This window comes from Bubalus kerabau, chromosome 16 (genome assembly GCF_029407905.1).
Source record: "Bubalus kerabau isolate K-KA32 ecotype Philippines breed swamp buffalo chromosome 16, PCC_UOA_SB_1v2, whole genome shotgun sequence".
In the NCBI taxonomy this organism is placed as follows: domain Eukaryota; kingdom Metazoa; phylum Chordata; class Mammalia; order Artiodactyla; family Bovidae; genus Bubalus; species Bubalus kerabau.
The window spans coordinates 19,394,415-19,422,293 of NC_073639.1; the positions used below are offsets into that span (position 1 = coordinate 19,394,415).

The 27,879-nt window shown below is 37.8% G+C and overlaps 1 protein-coding gene and 2 long non-coding RNA genes across 9 annotated transcripts in view; 1 reads left to right on the top strand and 2 right to left on the bottom strand.

The window, feature by feature from the left end:
- Positions 1 to 27,879, top strand: part of INPP4B (inositol polyphosphate-4-phosphatase type II B) — an 855,034-nt gene that overhangs the window by 352,354 nt on the left and 474,801 nt on the right. The window lies entirely within an intron of this gene.
- LOC129630098 (uncharacterized) lies at positions 11,812 to 16,877 on the bottom strand. The gene is made up of 3 exons (XR_008703522.1): positions 16,767 to 16,877; positions 13,357 to 13,451; positions 11,812 to 11,939 (listed from the first exon to the last, which is right to left on the bottom strand). It is a non-coding gene; the product is annotated as an uncharacterized LOC129630098 (long non-coding RNA).
- Positions 23,357 to 27,879, bottom strand: part of LOC129630097 (uncharacterized) — a 48,177-nt gene continuing 43,654 nt past the window's right edge. Inside the window, exon 3 of the long non-coding RNA XR_008703521.1 lies at positions 23,357 to 23,759. This is a non-coding gene — a long non-coding RNA (uncharacterized LOC129630097). The remainder of the gene's footprint in view (positions 23,760 to 27,879) is intronic.

The following is a 27,879-nucleotide window of genomic DNA, read 5'->3' on the forward strand; positions in this document are numbered from 1 at the left end:
CTGAGTCTCTTGCTTGGCAGCAGGGTTCTTTACCACTGAACCACCTTGGAAGCTAAAACTAGGAATAAAAAAATAAGACTCTATGCCTGTTTTGAAGGAACTCACTGTTTCAGAGAAGTCTGACTATATTCATGGCTACAACTGTATAATTGATTGGGTGTTAAGTCTATGGGAATGCAGTAAAAAAAAAAAGATTAATTAATACAGACACATTATGAAAGAAATTATGGAAACAGGGTCAGGGAAGGTGACATTAGAATGATGGGAAATTTTTGAGAGAGCAACAGATGTGAACAATGTCAACCAAAGCGGAAGGGAAGAAGTAATGGTTTCTTATGTCACCAGCCAGTAAGACATGATCAAGAAATGGCCTTATTCCTTCTCACCATTGCCGTCCAACAGATTTTGTTGGATCTCCCTTCTCTGCCACTGGAGACTCTCTCAGAAAGATCCCATATCTTTCCAGAAAAAATATTAGAACAATCACTGGATATTAGAACTGTCATTTTCTGATATTAGAAATATGGTACAATCATATAACTTTCACCTGTAATCCAACTTAAGTCATCTCTTTCCAGCTTAATCCTGACACAAGAATTCCCTAGACCAACTGTGGGGAAGGAAGGATGGATGAATTATCTATTTTTGTTGTTGTTCTTCCTCCATTTCATTCTTACACTCTCTTTTTCCCTAGCACTGAAGTCTATGAGTCCTCCAGGGTTGAAATGGGAGGAAGAAACAGAAGGAAAGAAACAAGTTATCTCCTGCCTGGGGCTCTAGTAATCTGGCATGCTGCCCTTTGTTTCAGATGCCCAGTCACCAGCTCTTTCTGTAATGGGATGCTTCTTGAGTATAATCTGAAAGTGGGGAGGCAAAAAGCTCAACAAGTTCCTCAGCTAACAAGCTCCTTAAAAGCTCCATTATTTCATCCACTTTATTTAGACTGGTGATAGACAAAAGAGGTAAAGACATGTTTAGATTTATCTCTGCACGTCCGGGTGGGAGTGTCTGGCACCTCTATTTAGAATGTGTGAACATTTATCACCTGCTGTCCTCAATTTCAGGATCTCAGCCAAGACTCTAAGACAACTGAAACCTCCTGTTAAATATCCTGCTCCTTTTACATTCGCAGAATGTTTACTCTTTATACCGCATGTATACATGGATGGCAACAGGCTGCCTTAGACAAGACAGGGATTTGGAACTAGACACAGCTGACATCAAAACAAACTTTAACATTGATTTAAACTATGGGAATATTAGTTCCTTTATCTACAAGATGAGGGGGATAGAACATACTTTTCAACATTACTTTGTATAGCATCATGCCTGGCAGGTACTAGATTATCAAAAAATGTGAGTCACCATCTTCCATATTGGATCCTAATAGCAACTCTGAGTAGGCATGGCAAGAATTGTTTGAGAAACAGAATGTCTGGGCACAGGAGAATTATTGCGCTTGAGTAAAAGACCAATTTTGAGGATCTTTAAGATCGTATAAGAAGGTTTTAACTTTCTTTGCTACCCAGTCAAAACCTAGGAAGGAGAATTTAAAATATAGCAGCATGGTTCCAAGTCATGCTTGAACCTCAAAATCATCTTGCTGTCCACCTCTCCTCATTTTGTCTAACAAGGACCCACAACTGGTCCATTATGTATCAGGCATTGTGCTAAGCAGTTTAATTGCATTGTTGCATTATGTTTTCACATAATGAAACTGTGAAAACATATTTCACAAGTGTGAAAATCCTGAGTTTGGAAAAGTGAACAGTGCAGTGCAGTGGAAGTCTCACCTCCAGTCCATGGTGCGGATGGGTCATGAACTCGGCAGTCAGTGCCAAAGGCTGCGTGTGGGCCCACTGCCGCCCAGCCATTTCCTGAACATATCCACAGAACTCTCCTAGTCACTGAGGAAAGAGCCTTAACGATAACAGAGTGATCCATTCGTCCATCCTAAGTCTCGTCAGTCATATCTGACTCTTGGTGATATTTTAAATTTTTAAAAATTATATTCATATATGTAATTTTGCATATTAAAATCATTTCCATTTTTAGTGGTCTTTTATTTTATACTTTTTTGGGGGGGAGGCCTGATTTTTTTTTTTTTTTTACTGTTCTCCTCCATCTTCAACACAAATCACCTACAAAAGCGTAGTAATTCTTGGTGGCATCCTAATAGTGATCCTTCCAAGTTTCCATTTTAGATGCTACTAGAATAATATAAATATGTTTATGTGATTTGTAATCATTTATATGTATATTTATAATCACTTATATTGTAAATAATTGTGTTTTGCATATTTTTACGTCCCTTTTTCCCCAATTCAACCATATAGTATAGCGTAGGGAAGAAAAAACTTTTTACTCCACCCATCTTGGGTTCATTGCCTATGTCTGGGTGCTCAGTCGCTCAGTTGTGTCTGCCTCTTTGAGACCCAGTGGACTCTAAGGGTCCTGTAGCCTGCCAGGCTCCTCTATCCATGGGATTTTACAGGCAAGAATATTTTTTGCAGGCAAGGAGTGGGTTTCTTTAAATTAGACTGGCAAAACAACATATTAAGAACAGAAAAACAGTTTATTAACGCATTCCATTCACTTTACATGGGAGAAATCTTAGTGATAAGTAACTCAAAGGGATTGCCAGAATTTGGACTTAGATGGCATCCTATCAAAGCAAAATAATTTTGCGGAGGAGGGAGAAGACAAAGGAAAAGGACTTTGAACTTCTATGGGTGTAAAATTGAAGGAAGACAAATTTATGAGGAAGCTCATGATAGATCAGTCTAGTTAGTAAGATGTGTTTGTGTGGACTCTTCAGTGTGATCTTATCACCAGTGATAAAATTAGTATTCCCTTCCTGGTGTGAGAAGTAGGGCAGTGACATCTTCACTAGAGGAGTGCATATTCTGCTTTCAGATGGGTAAGGGGAAAACAGAACTTCTCTTCTTCAGCTCAACATAATCTGTATGCAAAGTGGCATTTTACGGGGTGGCATCTTCTGCTGCTCTTCAGCGGAAATGCTTCTAGGTCAATTGGTAAACCTGTAATTCACTCTCTTTAATAGCTGAATAATATCCCGTTGTGTCATATGTCATCATCCACTCAAACATTCCCCTATACATGGGTGCTCATTTAACACGGCTTCTGTTGTTTGTTTCTGTGTTTATTTTTGGTCAGAGTGAACAAAAGAGCAATCAATAATCATCCCATTGTGGTGGTGGTTTAGACGCTAAGTTGTGTCCGACTCTTTGGGACTGTAGCCTGCCAGGCTCCTCTGTCCATGGCATTTCCCAGGCAAGAATTCCAGAGTGGGTTGCCATTTCCTTCTCCAGGGGATCTTCCCAACCCAGAAATCGAACCCATGTCTCCTGCTTTGCAGGCAGATTCTTTACCAGTGGAAGCCCTAATCATCAGGTACATAAGTGTTAATGAACTGGGTTTTTGTTCTATGGAGCATATTCCCAGGAGTGGGAACAGCAAATGCATTTCTAATTCTAATAGATGTTGCTGTATTGCTTTCAAAAAAGCCTGTAACACTTTGGACTTCCAGGAATAGGGTAGAGGGGCCTTTTTCTCCCACATCCCTGTCATTATTTGGTGTTATAGCTTTTTTTCTTTTAATCTTCAGAAGTCTATTAGGTGTAAAGTGATATTTCATTGTGCTTTATTTGCATTTCCCCAGGGATGGGTAGATTTAAGCATTTTTTCCTTGTTAATTGCCCTTTCATAGTCTCTTGCTCTTATTTTATTCAGCTGCTTGTCTTTTTCCCATTAATTTTAATACTTTTAATACATTTGTGGATTATAGATAATCCTTTTGTCTACCTTTTGTTTGGCATTTGTCTACTGACTTGTTTGCCTGATTATAGTTTTCATATAATCAGATATACATACTTTGTGGGATTCCAATATTGAACTTTTTTATAATTAAGTTTATAAGTAATCAGGAATTTAGTTTTGCATATGATATAAAATCTTCCCTGGGTTGGGAAGATCCCCTAGGCTTCCCTGATGACTCAGATGGTGAATAATCTGCCTGCAATGCGGGAGACCTGGGTTCAATCCCTGGGTTGGGAAGATCCCCTGAAAGAAAGCATAGCAACCCACTCTAGTATTCTTGCCTGGAGATTCCCCATGGACAGAGGAGCCTGGGGGGCTACAGGCCATGGGGTCACAAAGAGTCGGACACAGCTGAGCAACTAAGCACAGCACATGATAAAATAGAGATAAATAATTATATTTTTAGGTAACTAATTGTGCCCATATTTATTTAATAATATACTCTTTCTCTAATAATCTATATAGCAAGATCCTTTTCTATACTCTCATTCCATTGATCTAGTTTTGTTCTTTTCCAGGTCATATTAAATATGGTAGTAATACACTGGCTTTATCATAAGTTCTTAAGACCCCATCACTGTTCTTCTGTTACATGATTTCATTAGGTGTAGTTGGATATCTATTTCTCTTATAATTCACAAATTATTTTATTGAATTCTGTTCAAATTCCTGTTGAGATTTGATTTGTAATTCCATTAAATGCATGTGCTAACTTGGGAGGCAAATGGTCATTTTCATGATATTATGTCTTCTCACCCAAAGACCTTCCTATTTGTTTAAGATTTTGTTACTATCTTCAAGTATAATAGTCTGGTGGCTCACATGGTTAAAAAATCTGCCTGCAATACAGGAGACCCAGGTTCGATCCCTGGATCAGGAAGATGCCCTGGAGAAGGGAATAGCAGCCCACTCTAGTATTCTTGCCTGGGAAATCCCATGACAGAGGAGCCTGGTGGGCAAAGGATTTCATGGAATCAAAAGAGTTGGACACACTGAATGACTAACACTTTTACTTTCAATACAATTGTATGTTTTTCTTCATACAGCATGTCTTATGCCATTTTATTACTTTTCTCTGTATTTTGTAATGTTTACATATATAAAGGGTATAATTTTCCATTTTTTAAAGTTTATTATTGCTAGGGAAGATAAAGACTAAAGGCTGTTTTTTATATATTGCTTCAAAATACCCTGTGCTCCTGTTTTATCCTTAACAAGGACCTTCACTTTCTCAGAACCCATAATCAGAGCATAAGACATAACTATTTCAGCCCACTCTGTATTCTTTGTTCAACTTACCTTCCTTCATCTTAAATGTCAATCCAGTTATTTGGTTACAGTATTTTTCTAAGTATTTTCTTCATATATAGTGCATGGGTGGTTACTGTCATTTCTCAAATACTGTTTTTTACCCTAATGGGTGATGAATATTGTGGTTGGTGAAGGGATTCTAGTGTTGCCAAGCTTGCCTTTCAGTTAGTTCTAAATTTTATTCTTCTGTCCATGAGACTCCTATGAGAAATCTCATACTGTTCTGGTTTTCTTTTCTGTTAGCTAGCTTGTTCCTTGTTGTTTTAAGCTCATACATTGTTTTGCTTGTTTTCAGACTTCTGAATTTTTAATTGCATAGGCCTAGGAATATATATTTTCTTAGCAATAAACTCTGGAACTTGGTAAGGCATTTGAAATGTCCTTTTAAATTATTCTTCACCTCAGAAAAATTATCTTCTACTATGGTTCAGTTATCATTTTGCCTTCTTCTGTTCTTTTTCTAATATTTCTGTTATTTGAATATTAGGTTGTATCTCTTCTCCAGATCTCATATCTATTATTTTTCCCCTTATATTTTCCATCTCAACGTTTGTTTGCTTGTTTTGCTCTGAATTCTGTAATGCAACTCTTGATCTTCCAAGCTACAGTTGGTAGCTACAGTTGTATTTCCAGGTGATGATAATCCACTCTTTCATTCTATTTAATGAAATCTTTAGTTTGGAAATCAACTTTGTTAACTGTGTGTGTGTGTATACACACCCACATGCATCCACAAACTTTCCCGAGCTTAATTAAATTTTATTCAGATATCCATTTATCTTTTCCAGAAGTTCTAATTTTCCATTTACTCTAATTTTTTCTTGTCTCTGGTTTCCTATTTCCTAACGTGGAGTGTAAGTTTCCTTCATTATATCATTGTGACTCAGGTTTTCTTATCAGGACATTCTATGGAAGGCAACAGGCATTGCAGTTTCTGCATCTTTGGGTCTGCAACATAGGAGTCAACAGCTATCAGTTCCTAGATGAACTATTGGAATTTAACAGGCAGGTTGGTTAATGTGATTAGGCCATTTGTATTTACTAATTGGTGCTTTTCTAAGTTACCCCTTACAGATACTAGAGAGATAGAAACACTACATATATTTTATTGTGGGGGAAACAAAACTCTACAAAAGCCTAAGTGAGATCATGAAATCTACTTCTTAGCAGGATTTTAAGTGCACAGTACAGTGACTATAAGTAAAATACTGTACAATAGATCTCTATAACATTTTTATTTTGCATCAATTCAGTTCAGTTCAGTCTCTCAGTCGTGTCCGACTCTTCGACCCCATGAATTGCAGCATGCCAGGCCTCCCTGTCCATCACCAACTCCCAGAGTTCACTCAAACTTACGTCCATTGAGTCGGTGATGCCATCCAGCCATCTCATCCTCTGTCATCCCCTTCTCCTCCTGCCCCCACTCCCTCCTAGCATCAGAGTCTTTTCCAATGAGTCAACTCTTTGCATGAGGTGGCCAAAGTACTGGAGTTTTTTCAGCTTTAGCATCATTCCTTCCAAAGAAATCCCAGGGCTGATCTCCTTCAGAATGGACTGGCTGGATCTCCTTGCAGTCCAAGGGACTCTCAAGAGTCTTCTCCAACACCACAGTTCAAAAGCATCAATTCTTCGGCACTCAGCTTTCTTCACAGTCCAACTCTCACATCCATACATGACCACTGGAAAAACCACAGCCTTGTCTAGACGGACCTTTGTTGGCAAAGTAATGTCTCAGCTTTTGAATATGCTATCTAGGTTGGTCATAACTTTCCTTCCAAGGAGTAAGCATCTTTTAATTTCATGGCTGCAGTCACCAACTGCAGTGATTTTGCATAACTGAAGGTTAATACCCATTAAACAGTAACTCCCCATTTTTTCCTCCCTCCAGCCTCTGGCAGCCACGATCCTGTTTACTCCTTTTGTGAGTTTGTTTAAGATACTTCATACACATGGAACCTTGCAGTATTTGTTCTTCTATGTCTGGTTTATTTCGCTTAACATAATGTTCTCAAGGTTCATCTGTGTTGTTGCTTATGACATGACTTTCTTTTTAAGAATCTTAAAGAAGTGTTTGCACACTAATGTTCATTGCGGCATCCATCCCTGGATGAATGGAGTGAAGAATATGTGGTATATACAGATAATGGAATGTGTCGTGCATGGTAGTCACTCAGTCCTGTCCTACTCTTGGCGGCCCTTTGGACTGTAGCCCACCAGGCTCCTCTGTCCATGGGATTTTCATGCAAGAATACTGGAGTGGGTTGTCACTTTCCTTCTCTGGGTCATCTTCCTGACCCAGGGATTGAACCCATGTCTCCTGCGTTGCAGGTGGATTCTTTGTCTACTGATGCACTGGGGAAGCCTGACAATGGAATACTATTCATCTTTAAAAAAGAAAGCACTATATTTCTTTTTTTTTAAAGACTTCATTTTTCAGAGCAGTTTTAGGTTCATAACATAATTGAGAAGAAGGTACAGAGATTTCCCATATGTCTTGTACCTTCTCACACACATAGCTTCCCCCATTGTCAGTATCATTCAGCATCATGGTGCATTTGTTACCAAGGGTGAACCAACAGTAACACATCATAATCACCCCAATCCCATAGCTTACCTTTGAGTACACTCTTGATACTGTCCATTTTATGAGTTTGGACAAATGTATGATGAGTTATGTTCATCATAATAGTATTATACAGAGTAGTTTCTTGTCCTAAAAGCCTTCTGAGCTCTGCCTATTCACCTCTTGTTCCCTCTGCCTCCTGTGACAACCACTAATGTTTTTATTATCTGCATTGTTTGCCCTTTACAGAAAGTGGTATAGTTAGAGTCCTCCAGCACGTGGGCATTTCTGAATTGGGTTCTTTCATGGAAAAAAACTAATACAGTTATGTAAAGTTTAAAAATAAAATAAAATTTAAAAAAACAAACAACAAAAAAAAATTCCTTCATGGCTTGATAACTCATTTTATTAGCACTGAATAATATTCCACTGTGTGAATATACCACAGTTTATCCCCTCATCTATAGAAGGACATGTTGGTTGCTTCCAAGTTTGGGCAATTATGAATAGAGCTTCTATAATGTTTGTGTACAGGTTTTTGTATGGATAGAAGTTTTTAGTTCCTTTGGGTAAAAAACAAGGAGTATTTGGATCAAATGGTAAGAGTATGTTTAATTTTGATAAGAAAATTCCAAACTGTTTTCCCAAGTGGTGTACTATTTTGCATTCCTGCCAGCAATGTATGAGAGATTTCCTTTTGTTCCACATTCTTGCCAGCATTTGGTGTTGTCTGTATTCTAGATTTTGACCATTCTAATAAGTATGTAGTGATATCTTATTGCCATTTTATTTTGCATTTCCCAAATGACGTAAAATGTGTGCCATCTTTTATGTGATTATTTGCCATCTGTATATCTTCTTTGGTGAGGAGTCCATTCAGATCTTTTACCCATATTTTAATTAAGATGACTTATTGTTTCAAGAGTTCTTTATATATTTTGGGTAATAGTCCTTTATCAGATATGAGTTTTGAAAATATGTTCTCCTGGTTATGTGTCTTCTAATTCTTGATATTATCTTTCACAGAGCAGAAGTTTTAAATTTTGAGAAAGTCCAGTTTATTATTTTTTTTCCTTCATCTGCTAATGTAAATAGTTTTGTGGTTTTAATCTCAAATTCCACTTGTACATTTTTGGTATATAGGAAGGCATTTGGCTTTTGTATATTAACCTCATACCCTGCAACCTTGCTATAACTGTTTATCAGTTCCAAGAGTTTTTTGGTCAGTTTTTCTTTTTTTTCAGATTTTCTACATAAATGATCATATTATCTGCATACAAAGACTAGTTGTCTTTCTTTTCCTGTATTCATACCCTTTCTTTTCTTTTTGTCTTATTCTATTTGCAAGGGCTTCCAGTGCCATGATGGAAAGGAATGGTGAGAAGGGACATCCTTGCAAACCACCCATCTGGGAAGGTTTAACATTTCTTACCATTAGGTATAGTGTTAGCTGTAGGCTTTTTGTGTGTATTCTTTATCAAGTTGGGAAGGTCTTCCTCTGTTACAATATTCTGAGAGTTTATGTCATGAATGAAAGTTGAATTTTGTCCAGTGTTTTTTCTGCATCAATAAACATGATGATGTAATTTTTGTTCTTTAGCCTGTTGATGTGATAGATTACATTAGTTGATTTTTGAATGTTGAACAAGTCTTATATATCTGGGATAAATCCCAGTTGGTTATCATGTGTAATTCTTTTTATGCTTTTTTGAATTCAATTTGCTAATATTTTGATGAGGATTTTTGCATCTGTTTTCATGAGAGAGATTGGTCTAATTTTCCTTTTTTTTTTTTTTTGTAATGTCTTTGTCTATTGTTGGTATAAGAATTATGCTGGCTTCATAGAAAGAGTTAGATAGTATCCCTTCTGTTTCTGTCCTTTAAAAGAGATTGTAGGAAACTAGTATAATTTCTTCCTCAAATGTTTGGTAGGAAGGTTCATCATTGAACTCTTATTATTATTATTATTTGCTTTCTCTTTTGGAAAATTTTAATTATTGATTCAGTCTCTTTACTAGACACTGGCTTATTCAAATGGTCTATCTTTTCTTGGCACTTTATTTCTTAATGCTTACATTTCAAAGAAAAGACTCCTGGATCCTTGAGAAAGACATTTTTTTGGTTGTAAAATTGGCCAGAGGCTGAGAGAGGATTTATATATCAAAGAAGTAGAGAAAGAATTTACAACTGCAAGAATTTACAGTTATTATTGCTCCTTGAAAAACCATTCAGTACTCAAGTCTGTCTGTAATCTTCTGGCCTCAAGGTCTCAATCTGCCTAATGTATTTTCTCCATCCCAAAATATAAGGGACACCAGAGTTTATTAAAGTCAACCTTCTTAGAAGTATGGGTGTTTTAACCATGTAGTTTGTCTCCAAAAACACAGTTTATTAGGTCCTGCTCTTGGCCTTCAATGAAGTTCTCAGAATTTCACCAAGCCTTATCCTTTACGGAGGAAAATTCATGCATGTTCTCCCATGCATGGCCTTCCTAGCTTCTGGGAGTGCTAGCTATTGGTTTGACTCAGAATTGGCAAAAACCTTAGAGCTTGATGTGAATAGAGAGGAGCTCCTGTTTTTTTTTTTCCTAAGACTCAAGCAAAGCATTCTTGGGGACACCTAGGTCCAGGCAAAGGACTTGGCCTTTTGACTCTCATTAGTAATGATGGGCCTTTGGTCAGATTCCAGGCTTTGGGTAGTGAAAAAGTAGTAAAGATGTTTAGATATATGTGTGTGTGTGTGTGTGTGTGTGTGTGTGTGTGTGTGTGTGTATGAGTATGCTAGGTCACTTCAGTAGTGTCTGACTCTGTGATCCTACGGACTGTAGCCTGTCATGCTCCTCTGACCATGGGATTCTCCAGGCAAGAATACTGAAGTGAGTTGCCACGCCCTCCTCCAGGGGATCTTCCTGACCCAGAGATCGAACCCATGTTTCTTATCTCACCTGCTTTGGCAGGCAGGTTCTTTACCACTCTTTCAGGGCTTCAGTTCAGTTGCTCAGTCATATCCGACTCTTTGTGACCCCATGAATTGCAGCATGCCAGGCCTCCCTGTCCATCACCAACTCCCAGAGTTCACTTAAACTCATGTCCAACAAGTTGGTGATGCCATCCAGCCATCTCATCCTCTGTCATCCCCTTCTCCTCCTGCCCCCAATCCCTCCCAGCATCAGAGTCTTTTCCAATGAGTCAACTCTTCACATGAGGTGCCAAAGTATTGGGAGTTTCAGGTTTGGCATCATTCCTTCCAAAGAACACCCAGGACTAATCTCCTTTGGGATGGACTGGTTGGATCTCCTTGCAGTCCAAGGGACTCTCAAGAGTCTTCTCCAACACCACAGTTCAAAAGCATCAATTCTTCAGAGCTCAGCTTTCTTCACAGTCCAACTCTCACATCCATACATGACTACTGGAAAAACCATAGCCTTGACTAGACAGACCTTTGCTAAGTCGCTTCAGTCATGTCCGACTCTGTGTGACCCCATAGACAGCAGCCCACCAGGCTTCCCTGTCCCTGGGATTCTCCAGGCAAGAACACTGGAGTGGGTTGCCATTTCCTTCTCCAATGCATGAAAGTGAAAAGTGAAAGTGAAGTCGCTCAGTTGTGTCCGACTCTTAGCGACCCCACAGACTACAGCCCACCAGGCTCCTCCGTCCATGGGATTTTCCCAGCAAGAGTACTGGAGTGGGGTGCCATCGCCTTCTCCAGATGGACCTTTCCTGCTGCTGCTGCTGCTAAGTCGCTTCAGTCGTATCCGACTCTGTGCGACCCCATAGACAGCAGCCCATCAGGCTCTCCATCCCTGGGATTCTCCAGGCAAGAACACTGGAGTGGGTTGCCATTTCCTTCTCCAATGCATGAAAGTGAAAAGTGAAAGTGAAGTTTCTCAGTCGTGTCCGACTCCTAGCGACCCTATGGACTGCAGCCTACCAGGCCCCTCCGTCCATGGGATTTTCCAGACAAGAGTACTGAAGTGGGTTGCCATTGCCTTCTCCGAGATAGACCTTTAAAGGGATTTAAATACTTTCTTAACAGCCTGTGGGTTTGATTTTTTTTTAATTGGTTAAAGTGAGGAATACTTGGGGAATTGTTGAATTGGTAACTGGTATCTTTCTGTAGTCATGACCTCTGAGGGGTGATGAATAACAACATTCTCAGAGTAGCTGTTTCCATGGGCTGTCTGAACAGTTACACATTCGTTTCCTGGTGAAAGCACTTTCTATTCCTGTGCAGTAAATATCAGACAAATCAAAACAAAAAAATAAATAAAATCACTAAAAACCCCACAAAATTATTGTATTACTTAAGTAACATAATTCATTCTTAGTTGGCTTCAGTGAGTGTGTTCAATAAAGGAGACCATAGGTATAGATAGCCACCAGGCTCACTCAGTTGGTAGAGCATGAGGCTCTTAATCGCAGGGTTGTGGGTTCAAGCCCCATGATGGGTGAGGTTTGGGGCTTCCCTGGTGTCTCAGTCAGTAAGGAATCTACCTGCAATACAGGAGACCCAGGTTCTATCCCTGGGTGGGGAAGATCCTCTGGAGAAGGGAATGGCAACCCACTCCAGTATTCTTGCGTGGAAAATCCTGTGGACAGAGGAGCTTGGTGGGCTACAGTCCATGAGATCACAAATAGTCATGACTGAATAACTAACACACACACATAGGTATGGATACGTGTGTGTGTGTGTGTGTGTGTGCATGCTCAGTCATATCCTTCTCTTTGCAATCCTGTGGACTAGAGCCCGTCAGGCACCTCTGTCGATGGAATTTTCCAGGTAAGAATACCAGAGCGGGTTGCCATTTTCTACTCCAGGGGATTTTCCCAACCCAGGGATTGAACCCATGTTTCTGTGTCTCCTGCATTGCAGGTGGGTTCCTTACCACAAGTACCACCTAGAAAGCCCCATAGATACAACACAATTAACAGCTATTTTAAGTTTTATTTTGTGTTACTTTGAACCATTGTTTCCTGATTAAACCTCCTTTTAATCAAGTGTCATGTGCTAACAATTTCTCCCTATTCTCAGGTTATTGGTTATTGTTATTTTGCATCGTTGAGGCCTTTATTAAATATTATTTTTCTTCTCACTCTCAATGCTGGGTTGTTGGCTTCTCGATAAGTCTAGTAAACAACCAGAGCTTTTCTCAGTGGGATTAAACCTCAGTTCTAGCTCCCTAGATAGGTTCAATGGTTTTTACAGAATAGACATTTTTTCTTTATCCTCAAAGATCCAAGGCAGATCACAGGAATAAAAGAACAGCTTCTGCATTATGCAACTTCAAAGATGCTGATAACTAGTCTATACAGGGAGAAAAGCCTGTCTGAATAACTTTTCAAAATGCTATGTACATTTTGTAAAATTGTTTCTTCTCTTAAAACTGGAGACTATATATTTACAAAGACACACAGGTTTGCCTTTAGTTTGCTCTTTATATATTTGACAATTCTAACTCGTAATTTTGTCTTCTAATAATACTTTGTGAAGATTCATTTAATCTAAACCAGAGCATTTCAAATGAATTATAGATTGTTACGACAGTTGACTTTCTCACAGTCATAGCCATCTTCAACTTTTAAGGCAGCTGTAATTCTCTCAGTTAATTTCTATGTCACATTGCTTTGTAGGAAGTGACTTACCCATTAGAAGAATGATGTGATTGTTAAAACCTGGTAGATCTGAGTTCTGGTCATATATAGCTTGGGTTGGCATTTTTGGATACTGACTTATTCCCCTGATGAAAAGTTAATATAAAGATAAAGAGTAAGTTGTAGGATAGTAATAAAAGTTATATCATGATTTCAAGTCCCTTTAAAGCTCATAAATGTAACTCATATATATGTAAGTCCTTTTACTACAGTTTGTCTTTTCATTTGTAAATACATTTAGCATTTTCTATGCCAGTAAATCTGATATGTGCCTTATTTGGCCATAACTGAAAGTAGTCTACCTCAGCTCATTTTGGAATATTTTTTCATTTTCTCTACATGCTTCTGATGGGTAGTGATTTGGCATGTATTAGTAGAAATAAGCCTTTGCATCCTTCTGTCCAGCACAAAGTATACTGTAGGCTTTTAGTGCAGTGACTGAAGCCAGTGATAATGTACTGGTAGGGGAAGAAGTCTGTTGTTGGAAGATATTGTTCTTTCAAGATAATGTTGCAGAAGTCAATGAAATTGAAAGGAAATCAAGAATTTAGACATGGTTTTCCTTCTGTAAGTGCAACTTTGTTTGTGGGTATAATTATTTATAACTGACTCTTTGATTTGTTTATCCTGTGTCTAGCCAATAAGGCATTTGGTTAAAATATACTCTAAGTTAAAAAAAATAAATAAATAAAATATATACTCTAAGTGAGGCAGAGATTAGAACACTATGACACATTTTGTGGATTTAAAGCCAGTTTAAAACTGTTGGGGCTTGTTAGTCTCTTCCATATCAATTCGAGATTTTTATCATTAGCAAATGTAGCCTTAACTCTCTGTTGTACTTTTTAAAAATGTAAACTCTCCAGAAGACAGTGTTATAAACACATGTTAGACTGAAAATTGGTTTTATTGAATATCACGATAAATATAATTTGGGCATATTGCATCACTTGTCAGTTTGGCATTCTGTGATGTTAATAGTTATAGTTGGAATTGGAGAGTTGAAGCTCAACATTGTTTATTTGTCACCTGGCATTAGTCATACCTGGGGTAATAGAATGTGACATAGCTAATAAAGTGTCAGTGAAAAAAGCCTCTTTAGGATGGGCATGCTGAATAAATGTGGCAGCCACATCCATTCATATGTGGTATTTTGTGGAAAGCCCACATAAGGCAAAAACAAAACAAAAAATAGCTTCATCTTGTTAATTACAGATCAGTTTTACTCTGATTATATTAGCTGTAAGCATTCTAAAATACAAACATCCCTTTTTCTTTCTGCTTTGTTGTTTTTGTTGTTTATGGTATTTACCACCTTTTAATTCTATCTCCTGGAGAGTGCAATGGCAACCCACTCCAGTACTCTTGCCTGGAGAATGCCATGGATGCAGGAGCCTGGTGGGCTGCAGTCCATGGGATCGCTAAGAGTCAGACACAACTGAGAGACTTCACTTTCACTTTTCACTTTCATGCATTGGAGAAGGAAATGGCAACCCACTCCAGTGTTCTTGCCTGGAGAATCCCAGGGATGGCGGAGCCTGGTGGGCTGCCGTCTATGGGGTCGCACACAACTGAAGTGACTTAGCAATTCTATCTCCAAAGAATAACAGTGAATCTAGGTTTTTCCTAATTTTTTAAAATAAATATCAGCCATAAAGTGATATTTTACATCATTATATTGAATACTGACAGATAAATCTATTGATAAGGAATTTGTTGTTGTGATAAAGTTAAGGTTTAACTATCTACTCTAATGAACTGAAGATGATATATGCATAACTCAAAGTATGAATAATATAAAGGAATTTGCACATTGTATTTGGCATGTGTGCGTGCTAAGTTGCTTCAGTCATGTCCTACTCTTTGAGACCCTATGGACAGACTGTAGCCCACCAGGCTCCTCTGACCACGGAATTCTCCAGGGAAAAATAGTGGAGTGGGTTGCCATTTCCTACTCCAGGATATTTGATATAGTTGAAAATAAAACAGAAAAACATAATATATGGGAATATATGTAAAATATATTTAAATAAAAAATTTATCTAAAGAATAGGAAAAGCAATACCCTAATAAAAATATGGCAAAAGTCTTAGAAAAAATATAGCCAATTAAAAATATATAAGTAGAAACTTTCTTACACTTTGGATGGAAATGTAAATATTGATAGGAATGGTCACTTTGAAATCTGTTTGACTATAGCTACTAAAAATGAACACATATGTACCCATGATCCAGCAATCTATTACTATACACTTACCAAACATGTATTTATCTATTCACAGACATTTACAAGAATTTTCAAAGCAACACTATTCATAGTAGCCAGAAAGTAGAAATTTCTCAAACACACATCAACGATAGAAGGAATAAATAAATTTTGGTATAGTCATGCAATGGAATGCTCAACAACAATGAGAATCTGTTCAGTTCAGTTCAGTCGCTCAGTTGTGTCCAACTCTTTGTGACCCCATGCACTGCGGCACACAGGCCTCCCTGTGCATCACCGACTCCCGGAGTTCACTCAAACGCATGTCCATTGAGTCGGTGATGCCAGCCAGCCATCTCATCCTCCCTCTGTCTTCCCCTTCCCCTCCCTCCTTCAATCTTTCCCAGCACCAGGGTCTTTTCAAATGAGTCACATCAGGTGACCAAAGTTTTGAAGTTTCAGCTTCAACATCAGTCCTTCCAGTGAATATTCAGGACTGATTTCCTTTAGGATGGATTGGTTGGATCTCATTGCAGTCCAAGGGACTCTCAAGAGTCTTCTCCAACAGCACAGTTCAAAAGTATCAATTCTTCAGTGTTCATCTTTCTTTATAGTCCAACTTTCACATCCGTACATGGTAATAATGAGAATAATGAGTGATAATAATGAGAACAATGAGAATAATACTGAGCAAAATTAGCCAGACAAAAATAAATGATATATATTATATAATTCCACTTATATCAAGTTCAAAACTGGGCTTCTTCTTCAAAGAAGAATGCGGTAAGCCACACGAGGCCAAGAATACTGCTGACAGAACTAGAAAAGACTTTTGGACTCTGTGGGAGAAGGCGAGGGTGGGATGATCTGAGAGAATAGCATTGAAACATGTATATTACCATATGTGAAATAGATCACCAGTCCAGGTTTGACTCATGAGACAGGGCACTTAGGGCTGGTGCACTGGGACGACCCTGAGGGATGGGATAGGGAGGGAGGTGGGAGAGGGGTTCAGAATGGGGACACATGTACACCCGTGGCTGACTCGCATCGATGTATGGCAAAAGCCACTACAACATCATAAAGTAATTAGCCTACAATTAAAATAAATAAATTAATTTAAAAATAAATAAAAATGAAAAAAAAAGAAATAGAAAAGATAGATAAATTACAAAAATCACATTTTCAAAGATACCTGAAAGCTGTAGAATCAGAGTGCTTTTGCACTGGAAGTCCAGAGAGAGGAAAACATTCCCGACTTGAGCTGGACAGCAGCCGTTTCCATGTGGCTTTTCCCTACAGGGCCTGGAAGCAAATTGACTATAGCTACTAAAAATGAACACATATGTACCCATGATCCAGCAATTATATTACTATACACTTACCAAACATGTATTTATCTATTCACAGACATTTACAAGAATTGGAAAAGGTCAGTTTTCATTCCAATCCCAAAGAAAGGCAATGCCAAAGATTGTTCAAACAACTGCACAATTGCACTCATCTCACATACTAGCAAAGTAATGCTCAAAATTCTCCAAGCCAGGCTTCAACAGTACATGAACCGTCAACTTCTAGATGTTCAAGCTGGATTTAGAAAAGGCAGAGAACCAGAGATCAAACTGCCAACATCTGTTCGATCATAGAAAAAACAAGAGAGTTCCAGAAAAACATCTAATTTTGCTTTATTGATTATGCCAAAGCCTTTGACTGTGTAGATCACAACAAACTGTGGAAAATTCTTCAAGAGATGGGAATACCAGACCATCTTACCTGCCTCCTGAGAAATCTGTAGGCAGGTCAAGAAGCAACAGTTAGAACTGGACATGGAACAACAGATTGGTTCCAAATTGGGAAAGGCTGTCAAGGCTGTATATTGTCATCCTGCTTATTTAACTTCTATGCAGAGTACATCATGAGAAACGCTGGGCTGGAGGAAGCACAGCTAGAATCAAGATTGCCAGGAGAAATATCAATAACCTCAGATATGCAGATGGTGAAAGTGAAGAAGAACTAAAGAGCCTCTTGATGAAAGTGAAAGAGGAGAGTGAAAAAGTTGGCTTAAAACTCAACATTCAAAAAACTAAGATCACGGCATCTGGTCCCATCACTTCATGGCAAATAGATGGGGAAACAATGGAAACAGTGATAGACTTTATTTTTTTGGGCTCCAAGATCACTGCAGTTGGTGATTGCAGTCATGAAATTAAAAGATGTTTGCTCCTTAGAAGAAAAGCTATGACCAACCTAGACAGCATATTAAAAAGCAGAGACATTACTTTGCTAACAAAGGTCAGTCTAGTTACAGCTATTGTTTTTCCAGTAATCATGTATGGATGAGAGAGTTGGACTCAAGAAAACTGAGCACCAAAGAATTGATGCTTTTGAACTGTGGTGTTGGAGAAGACTCTTGAGAGCCCCTTGGACTGCAAGGAGATCAAATCAGTCAATCCTAAAGAAAATCAATCCTGAATATTCATTTGAAGGACTGATGCTGAAACTGAAACTCCAGTACTTTGGCCACCTGATGCGAAGAACTGACTCATTGGAAAAGTTGTGATGCTGGGAAAGATTGAAGGCAGGAGGAGAAGGGGACGACAGAAAATGGATGGCATCACCAGCTTGATGGACATGAGTTTGAGCATGCTCTGGGAGTTGGTGATAGACAGGGAAGCCTGGCGTGCTGCCGTCCATGGAGTTGCAAAGAGTCAGACAGGACTGAGCGACTGAACTGAACTGGAAGCTAAGGAGCAAGGATTGACTGATGAAAACCACTATTCCCACAAAGTCATAGTAGTCACTCAGCATCAAAGCAACGAAATTAGAGAGATTAGGGCTTCCCTGATGGTCCAGGGGTTAGGGATCCGCCTTGCCATGAGTGGGACATCAGTTAGATCCCTGGTCCTGGAAGATCCCACATGCCTCAGAGCAAGTAAGCCCATGCCTAACGACTGAGCCCATGCTCCACAGCCCAGTGTGCTGCAACTGCTGAAGCCCAGGCGCCTAGAGGCCGCGCTTCACAGGAGAAGCCACTGCAGTGAGAAGCCCACACACCATGACTGGAGAGTAGCCCCCGTTCTCTGCAACTAGAGAAGGCCTGTGCACAGAAAGGAAAACCCGCCACTGCCAAAGATAAATAAATAAATGTTTTTTAAAAAATTGGAGAAATTAGGGACATGTTGCGATACATTTTAAAACTTTCAAGACACTAAAGCAATGATACCTAAAGCCTTGGAAAGGCAGAGTGAAGTTACTTTCATCTCCAACTCATCATTTAATAAAAGAGATGAAAATGCTAGTGGTCAAATGATAGTGGCTACTTGACAGTGAAGAGCTGCTAGCACCTTTTTTCGGGCTGAGGGGCACACCTAAGGGTTCTGGGGTAAGTGGAGGCTGAGAACCCAGGATGAGCACCCAGGATGGCTGCAGGCAGGGAGGATTACTAGAGGACAGAGAAACCTGTGGAAATTTTGCCTACTTTTGGCCAGGTTTGGAAGACCTTGGTATTCTGCCTTTTCAAAGATTAATACTGAATTTATATTATTCCTAATTTGCATCATTATAAAACAAAATAAAATATTTAGGATGTACAAATATATGTAAAACCTTGTGTTCTATTGCATTACTAATGGTGCTCTACTTTAATACAATTATTATGGAAATAACTATATATATACATATATACACACACATATATATGTACATATATATATACAGGTATATTTTATATATATGTATGGCTTTTACAATTTTACCCTCTTTCTCATCTCAAAGCAGAGTTGAGGATTTTCAAGAACCAGAAATATTTTCCTACCCCTTGATCAGTCAATTTTTAGGAATCAGTGTCAAGGAAGCATTACTAAAGTTTTTAAGAGATACATTTATAACTTTATGTATAATATTTAACTCACATTTATTGGTTAATACAACATTTTTGATCTAAAGTACAATACTGGAACTTTGTCAAATATTAGTGATTAAGATGCTTATTATACAAGACTTCTTACATCCATAACAAATTAATTGGTTTTTTACTTACCCTCCTGATGGAAACAACTGTCAACCTGGACGAAATATAGTAAACAACTGTCTACAGTCATGGGCAGTGGTCCAAGAATTTGCTCCTTACTGCAAGGAAAAGAATGTCAGCTGAGCCTCACACTCTTTTAAAATTTATGACTTGAAGCAAGGGAGTGATCCTGAGCTGAGAGTGGAGATTTAATAGAGAGGAAAAGACAGAGATTGAATGTGGAGCTTAAGTATCTGATTCAAAGACAGAAATGTGCTGAGGGCCTACTAGTAGACTGGAGGTGCCAGAAACTGTGCAGTGTTAGAGGAAACGACAGTCTGATTGTCCAGAGTAGAATAACACTGATGAATACTTCAACCAGCTGAAATCCCAGAAAAGTCATTCCTTGCAAGTATGGACCATACCACAAAGGTAGGGCCACATCATAGGTCTGAAGATAAAATAAAGTAAATCCTCTCTAACAAAGAATAAAAAACAAGTTTGATGAGATTGAGAAGATCATCCAATAATTTATCTGCCTGTCCAAACTAAACTCATTATTTAAAGAAAAACACCTTGCTCAAGATTGTATTAATTGTAAGATGTACAATATCTAGCATAAAGTAAAACAAAATGTGCATTACTAGTCATGTAATGTCACATCACACAGTCATGTGAAGAAGGAAGAAAATGTGTCCCAGAGCGGAAAAAAATATATATATAGTCAACATACACAGAAACCTAAATGACTGAGATGTTGAAAATAAAACACTAAAATTAGGTGTTAGCGCAGTCTCTTGATAAGAGCCATTTAAAGTAACTATCATAAATATGTTCACGGTTTTAAAGCAGTAGTAGAAAAAAATCAGTAAACACACAGGGATTCTCAACAGCAAATTTGAAGCTAAAAATATCCTACTGAAATTCTAGAACTTAAAAGTACAAAATTTAAACTTTAAATACATTACTGGATGGGATGAACAGTATGTGGAAACTGCAGAAGAAAGGATAAGGAAGACCAACAGAAATAAACCAATTTGAAGAAGAAAGAGACATGGTTTTTTTTTTAATAAACACAGTCTCAGTTACATGTGAAGTGATGTCAAAGGGTCTAGTATCTAAAAATATAGTCCCAGAATAAGAGGAGAAAGGGTGATAAATGTCTGAATAAATAATGGCCAAAAAACTCCCCAAATTTGCTGAAAATAACACAATTAACCTATAAAATCAAGAACCCAGAAAAGCCACAGGTGGGATGAATGAAAAAGAAGTCATGCTTAGTCATATCATAGACTGCTGAAAAATAAAGATAAAGGAATGAAACTGAGAGCAACCAACAAAAGCATGCACATTACACTTAGAAGAACTGTAACACGAATTATGAATGCCTTTTTAAAATCAGAAACAATAGCATATAGAAAGCCATGGAATAATCTACAAAGAAAACAAAAACTCAAATCTGATAAGTATATATATGCAGTCCATGGTGTTGCAAAGAGTTGGACACGACTGAGCATGAGAGAGCAAATCTTATTATACAGACATCGACATATGGTAAAAGATGGGAAAATATGTAACATGTGAACAGTAATCTATAATTAGAAAGCTGATGTAGCTATATTTAGATTAGACAAAGTAAATTTTAAGAGTAGGATTGTTACTTGAAAAAGAGAAATTTCATAATGATATGAGGGTCAATATGTCAGGTGAGATTACTACGTATGTATGCATCCATATGTGAGTGCGTGCTCAGTCTCTCAGTTGTGTCGGACTCTGTGACCCCATGGACTGTAGCCCACCAAGCTCCTCCATCCATGGAATTCTCCAGGCAAGAATGCTGGAGTGGGTGGCCATTCCCTTTTCCAGGGGTATGCACCCATAAGTGAAAGTGAAAGTGAAGTCGCTCAGTCATGCCCAACTCTTTGCAATTCCATGGACTGCAGCCTACCAGGCTCCTCCGTCCGTGGGACTTTCCAGGCAAGAATACTGGAGTGGTTTGCCATTGCCTTCTCCAGGAGATCTTCCCCACCCAGGGATTGAACCCTGGTCTCCCGCATTGCAGGCAGATGCTTTACCATCTGAGCCACCAGGGAAGTCTTTGTTATGCACCCATAACAGTTTAAAATACATGAAGCATAAATTTGACAGAATTAAAGGGACAATACACAGATGCTCAATCATAGTAAGCATTTTTAACAGGCCTCCCCCCCAACAATTGAAAGACCTCCCCCCACAAAATCAATTCTTCCCCTGGTGGCTCAGATGGTAAAGAATCTGCCTATAGTGCAGGAGACCCAGGTTTGATCCCTAGGTCAGGAAGATCCCCTGGAGAAGGGAATGGGAACCCACTCCAGTATTCTTGCCTTGAGAATTCCATAGACAGAGAAGCCTGGCCGCTACAGTCTGTGGGATTGCAAAAAGTAGGACATGACTGAGCAACCTTCACTTCACATTAAAAATTTGAAAACACCATATATCAAATTGATCTGATTTGTATTTGTAGAATACCTTTCTCAACATCTGCAGAACACACACTTCTCCAGTACTTATAGAGTACTTGCCAAAATAGACCATATGCTGAACCATAAAAGAAGTTTCAATACCTTCCAAAATTCCCTTTTACAGAGTAGTTTCTCTGACCCGCAATATGTGCAGTAGAATTAAATTAGAAAGAAAAAAAAAGTTACCTGGAAACTGACCAAATATTTGAGATTTAAGTAGCACATGACTTAAGTTTCTCGTGGGTCAAAGAAGGATTTCCAAGGGGAAATTAGAAAATGCTTTAATTTAAATAGAAATAAAAACAAAACACATTAAATTTGTGAAATGCAGCCAGAGCAGTGTTTGGGAACAAATGAACACTTTTAAATGCTTATATTAGAAAAGAAGAGTACTTAAAATCAGTGACCTCAGTTTTCACATTAAGAAACTAGAAAAAAGAGAGAAAACTAAAACCAAATTAAGCTGAAAAAAGAAAATAATAAACACAAGACAGAAAAGCAATAAATGGAAAAAGAAAAAAAGTTAAAAGGCTAGAAGTTTTCTTTTTTCAAAATCAAGTTGATATATCCTTAGCAAGACTGACCAAGAAAAAAGCAAGTACAAATTATTAGTACTGGATTTGAAAGAGAGGCTAATAGTACATGTCCTAAAGATATTAAAAGAAATATAAGGAGATATGAAAAATGAACTACTTCAGGCCAATAAATTCTACAATTTGGTTGAAATGAAGATTTTCCTTAAAAGTCAAAACTTATTGAAACTGACATAAGAAAAAATAAAAGATATGGCAGTCTTGTATCTGATAAACTATAATTCAAAACTGTCCCATAGAGAAAACTTCAGACCATGAGGCTTCACTAATGAAATCTATACATATTTAATGAGGAAAAATGTCCAATGTTATACAAACTTTCATAAAATATAAGGAATGAGCACTTCAAAACCTACTTTATGACATCATGATTCTAAACCTAGAGGCATTAGAAGAAAAAATATTCCATTATCCCTCATGAACAGAGATGAGAAATCCTTAACCCAATATTGGCAAGGCAATTCCATTATACATAAGAAGGATAATTTGTTATGAGCATTTGGAGTTTATCCCAGGAATGCAAGATTAGTTATCATTCAAGATTTAATCTTATATTGTACCACATTAGCAGAAGAAAGGAAAAAATTATATGAACAACAGAATAGATACAGAATAAGCATTTGAAAAACTCAATACCCATTCATGGGAAACACTCTGAAGCAAACATCATTCTTAGTTAATGGTGAGATTCTAAATGCTTTCCAGCTAAGATCAAGAGTAAGCAAAGTATATGATTCTATTCTACATTGTACTGGAGGTCCTCGTCAATATGAATAGATAAGAAAAAGATATAAAAGCTGTAATAATTCAAAGGACTAATTAAAACTGCCTTTATTCATAGAAGACACATGTATGTAGGAAATTTTGACAAGTCTAAAGTTAAACTATTATAAATAATAAGTTAACATGAAAAGGTTATAGGGCGCAAGGCCAATTTTACACAAATCTATTTCTATACATGGGGCTTCCCAGATGGTTCAAGTGGTAAAGAATCCTTACATGAGATTCAGGTTCAGTTCCTGAGTCGGGAAGATCCCCTGAAGAAAGATGTGGCAACCTGCTCCAGTATTCTTGCCTGGAGAATCCTATGGACAGAGGAATGGGGAAAAGATAGGAATAGTGTCAAATGAACACGTGACAAATGAATGATACACATATGGAAAATGCTTAAAATGACCAATTGTCAGGAAAAGGCAAATTAAAGCCAGAGTTATTGTGATCTGTAAACTGACAGACTAACACCACCACATTTTGTTGACTGTGAAGCAGATGAAATTCTCACATTTTGCTGGTGGGCGTAAGAACTGGTGCAACCCCTTTAGAAACTCCACAATCAGTAGCTTATTGAAAAAAAAAGTTTCTTTCTTGTTCATATAAATTTCAATTTGGCCATTTGTGGTAGGTATTGATAGAAGTATAGCATCATGATATAGGGATCTAGGATCCTACTTCTTGTGGATCTGGACTTCTTGATGTCTTCCTCATTCAGCTAGGAGAGAGAGAGGGAGAACACAGTGGATTGTGGAAGAGGATTTTATGGGTCAGGTCTGGGTGTCCAGACAGACCTTCTGTCTACACTCCTTTAGTCAGATCTCAGACATACGGGCACACCCAGCTGCACAGAAGGGCTGGAGGTATAGTCTAGGTGTGTGCTTATGAAAAAAGAGGAAGGTGAATGCATAGCCACTGTCAGTCTGACACACACTTGTTCAGTTGTGGACAGATATGGGGGGCCACTTGTCTAATGGGGGAAACACTATTTTGGGAGTTTAAATGTTATTTCTAGTAGTAAATGCATGCTCCCTTGGACAAGAAATTTAAAATATAGTGGGTTAAGGGTATGGGATTAGAATCAGACAGATTCATTGAAATGCCAATTTCTTAACCTAGTTGAACCCCTGATTAAATCAGTTCACGTGGTGGATGTTATAAAGTAAGCGACTATTTGATACACTCACTAGTTCTTTAAGACTGAGTTTTACTTTTGTGAAAAAGTAAATCAGGATACCTGTTCCTATTCATTTTAGGAATGTCCTGAGGATCAAATGAACTGTTTTAACTATGTTATGAGAGATAAATTATTTTCCTTCTTAGCTGACAAAGGAGTATTAATCTATATGCTGCTGCTGCTACTAAGTCGCTTCAGTCGTGTCCGACTCTGTGCGACCCCATAGACGGCAGCCCACCAGGCTCCCCCGTCCCTGGGATTCTCCAGGCAAGAACACTGGAGTGGGTTGCCATTTCCTTCTCCAGTGCATGAAAGTGAAAAGTGAAAGTGAAGTCGCTCAGTCGTGTCCGACTCTTCGCAACCCCATGGACTGCAGCCCACCAGGCTCCTCTGTCCATGGGATTTTCCAGGCAAGAGTACTGGAGTGGGGTGCCATTGCCTTCTCTGAATAATCTATATGATGTTCACATAAACTCAGGTTTTGGAAAAGAGCCCTTTCTGCATGAGTATCATTATTTACTGGTTTTTGAGGCTCAGAAATACAGACTTTCAGTCTAAAAGTTAAATACCTAAGGGTTTTTTATTTGGTTTGTTTTCTCTTAATGAGAAAATTTCCACTCCAATGAGATGTTCCTGAAAACATTTAAATGAAGGTTGAGACTGTGCCTGGTTTCTGATTGCTTTGTTCTCTTCTGTCAGCTTTCTGGCCTAAGATCAAATTCTTCTCTATCAAAGTAACTTTATATCTTCCCTTGTGTCAAGTCAAAAAAAAAATGTATCTACGCATGCTTTCTCTGAAAGCTATTTACATTCTCTGGAAAAGAGCAGACTCATTTGCTAAAAGCCCACTCAGAACCAGGATTCTCTGATGAGTAGTCAGGGATCTCTGTTTTAGTCCCTACATGACAAGTTAACATTCTGATAAAAACTGTAGCCCCCCTCCCTCCTTGACTGGGTAGATATTTTAAACATAGAAATCATTATTAATCAAAAACTTAATATAAGACCCCTAATTGTAATTGTTTTCATAATATCTGAACAAAGAAAATTTCTTCTGAGGAATTCCTTAATGTCCAGATGTTTTCTTTTAGATAATTACATATCAGCTATTGCTTAAATTGCTTTTTTCAAAATATTCTGGAATTTAATTGGTTGTATACTCAGGACCTTCTTATTGTAGTATTTGGATGCCTTAAGTTATAGTTATTGGAAGTTGCAGCTTTAAAACCTAAAGACAGGCTATATCCAGGGTTTCCTTTAATAACTGTCTAAGTTTTTCATATGTTATTAGATAAATTATCCGATATATGAATATTCCAGATATATGTCTATTGGTGTTATTAAAATACTGATAATTTTATTTCCTCAAAGCATATTTGTCTGTCCTAATATGGAGTTTGTTAAACAAATGTATATTAAATTTGTAAGTTATATTGACTTTTAAGATGCTCATTTTTTATGTGGATATTATTCCTCAGCTTCTGTTTCCAAGTTAGCAAAGTGTTAAATTTTAATCTAACTCTGTAGGGAAGCCCTCATACTTCATTTACCTTATGGCTTTAGGTGCTGTTTAAGCACTGTACATAGTGTTCTAAGGAATATTTTTCTGAAATTCTTTAAAATAGACCTCTTATAATGTACAACATCTCTAGTTCTTATCAGCTATTCTATTACTAAGATTCACGATTCATATTCTCAAGTAGTCTAAAGATTTCCAGACCCCCATTTCAGCCTTTTCTAATTAATTTTGAGCCCTAGATTTCATGGGTTTGCCATCTTTTCAGTATTACATTTTCCTTAAATGTCCAAAGTCAATAATCTTGAGTCCTCATCTACATAGTAGCAAGAATTTCTAAGGATCTCTAGAAAATGTTCTTGAATTCCACAGAACTGTTCTGGTTATTTCTGTTTATTTCTTTAGACCATCCCACTGCTTTTAATCATATGGTTGTATTAATCCTGTCTTAATTCCTTGCTTTCCAGTTTGATCAAAAAATAAACATAGGCTCTACCTAAGTTCATAAAACACGGGATTTCAAGTTTACAAATTTGACTAAGATTTGAGGGAAACTGTGATGCAAAACATGGAAAGTTTAAGGATGAATAACAGGTATTACTGCTTCTTAAGTTCATTAAAAATATCTACTCACAGAGAGTTCTTACTTGCCTTTGCTCTATGAACCCAAAAATGCCAGAGGAGGTATTTTGGGAAAGTGGTTTGTTTTTTGTTTTTTGTTTTTTGTTTTAAAAAAAAAACCTTTTCCAATCTTGACTCTTTTATGTTTTCTAGTGTGCTTTGAACATAATGCCATTCACCAAGTGGAGGCTGGTTTTGCTGCCTGAGCACCATTATTATGTAGTTTGAATTATTTAACTAATCTGTTGTCAGACCCTTGGCATTGACCTGTGAAATGGAAGCAAAAACAGCATGAATCCAGTCACTATCCTTTGTCCACTATTAGTTTTGTGTTCCTGGAGATTATTATGCTCTTCCACACTAGAGTTCTCCTTTTATGGGACCCTTATTTCTGGGGCCGATGCATAAAATAAACCAAAAATTAAACTGGCATCACAATCTCTGCTCATACTGATGATAATCTTTTATGCAGTTAAATGAAATATTGAATTATTTATTTAGGGAGTGAATCATCTATGGGCTGGTCATTATTCAAAATGCTAGAAATAAAATGATGATTAAAAGATACACAAAGTCTTCTTCCTTATGAAGCTTACAGAGTTTACAACCTAATGGGAATTGTAAGCTGTTCACTAATGAATCGCACAAATTAGGATATGATGTGTCACAAAGGAGAAGTACTAGGTGCTATGAAAGCAAATAAGGCAGAATTGGACCAGCTCAAGAAGGTCAGGAAAGACCTTAATCTCAGTACAAAGCACTTTCATATGCTTTACTTCTCTGACACATGGCTTCCTTAATATAAGCCAATACATACATAAGCCCAACAGTATCATTCAAATAGTTTCAGAATAAAGAGAGTCCATCAGAAAGACACATTTTACATTTTACTTTTGAAGCCATTAAACGTCAGCTATATTGAGTGTTGACGTTCTGAGGGGAGGAGGAGAGGTGATCGATAAATTATTTTTCTTTTCCTTCATATTTTGGAAGGAACTTACTAGTAGGCATAAATCAGACAAATGGAGCTTTAAATAACAGCTTTATTACTAACAAAAGCTTGACTAGATGATGTGACATACTTGATGCCAGATGGAGCTTCTAATACTCCACTCTGAAA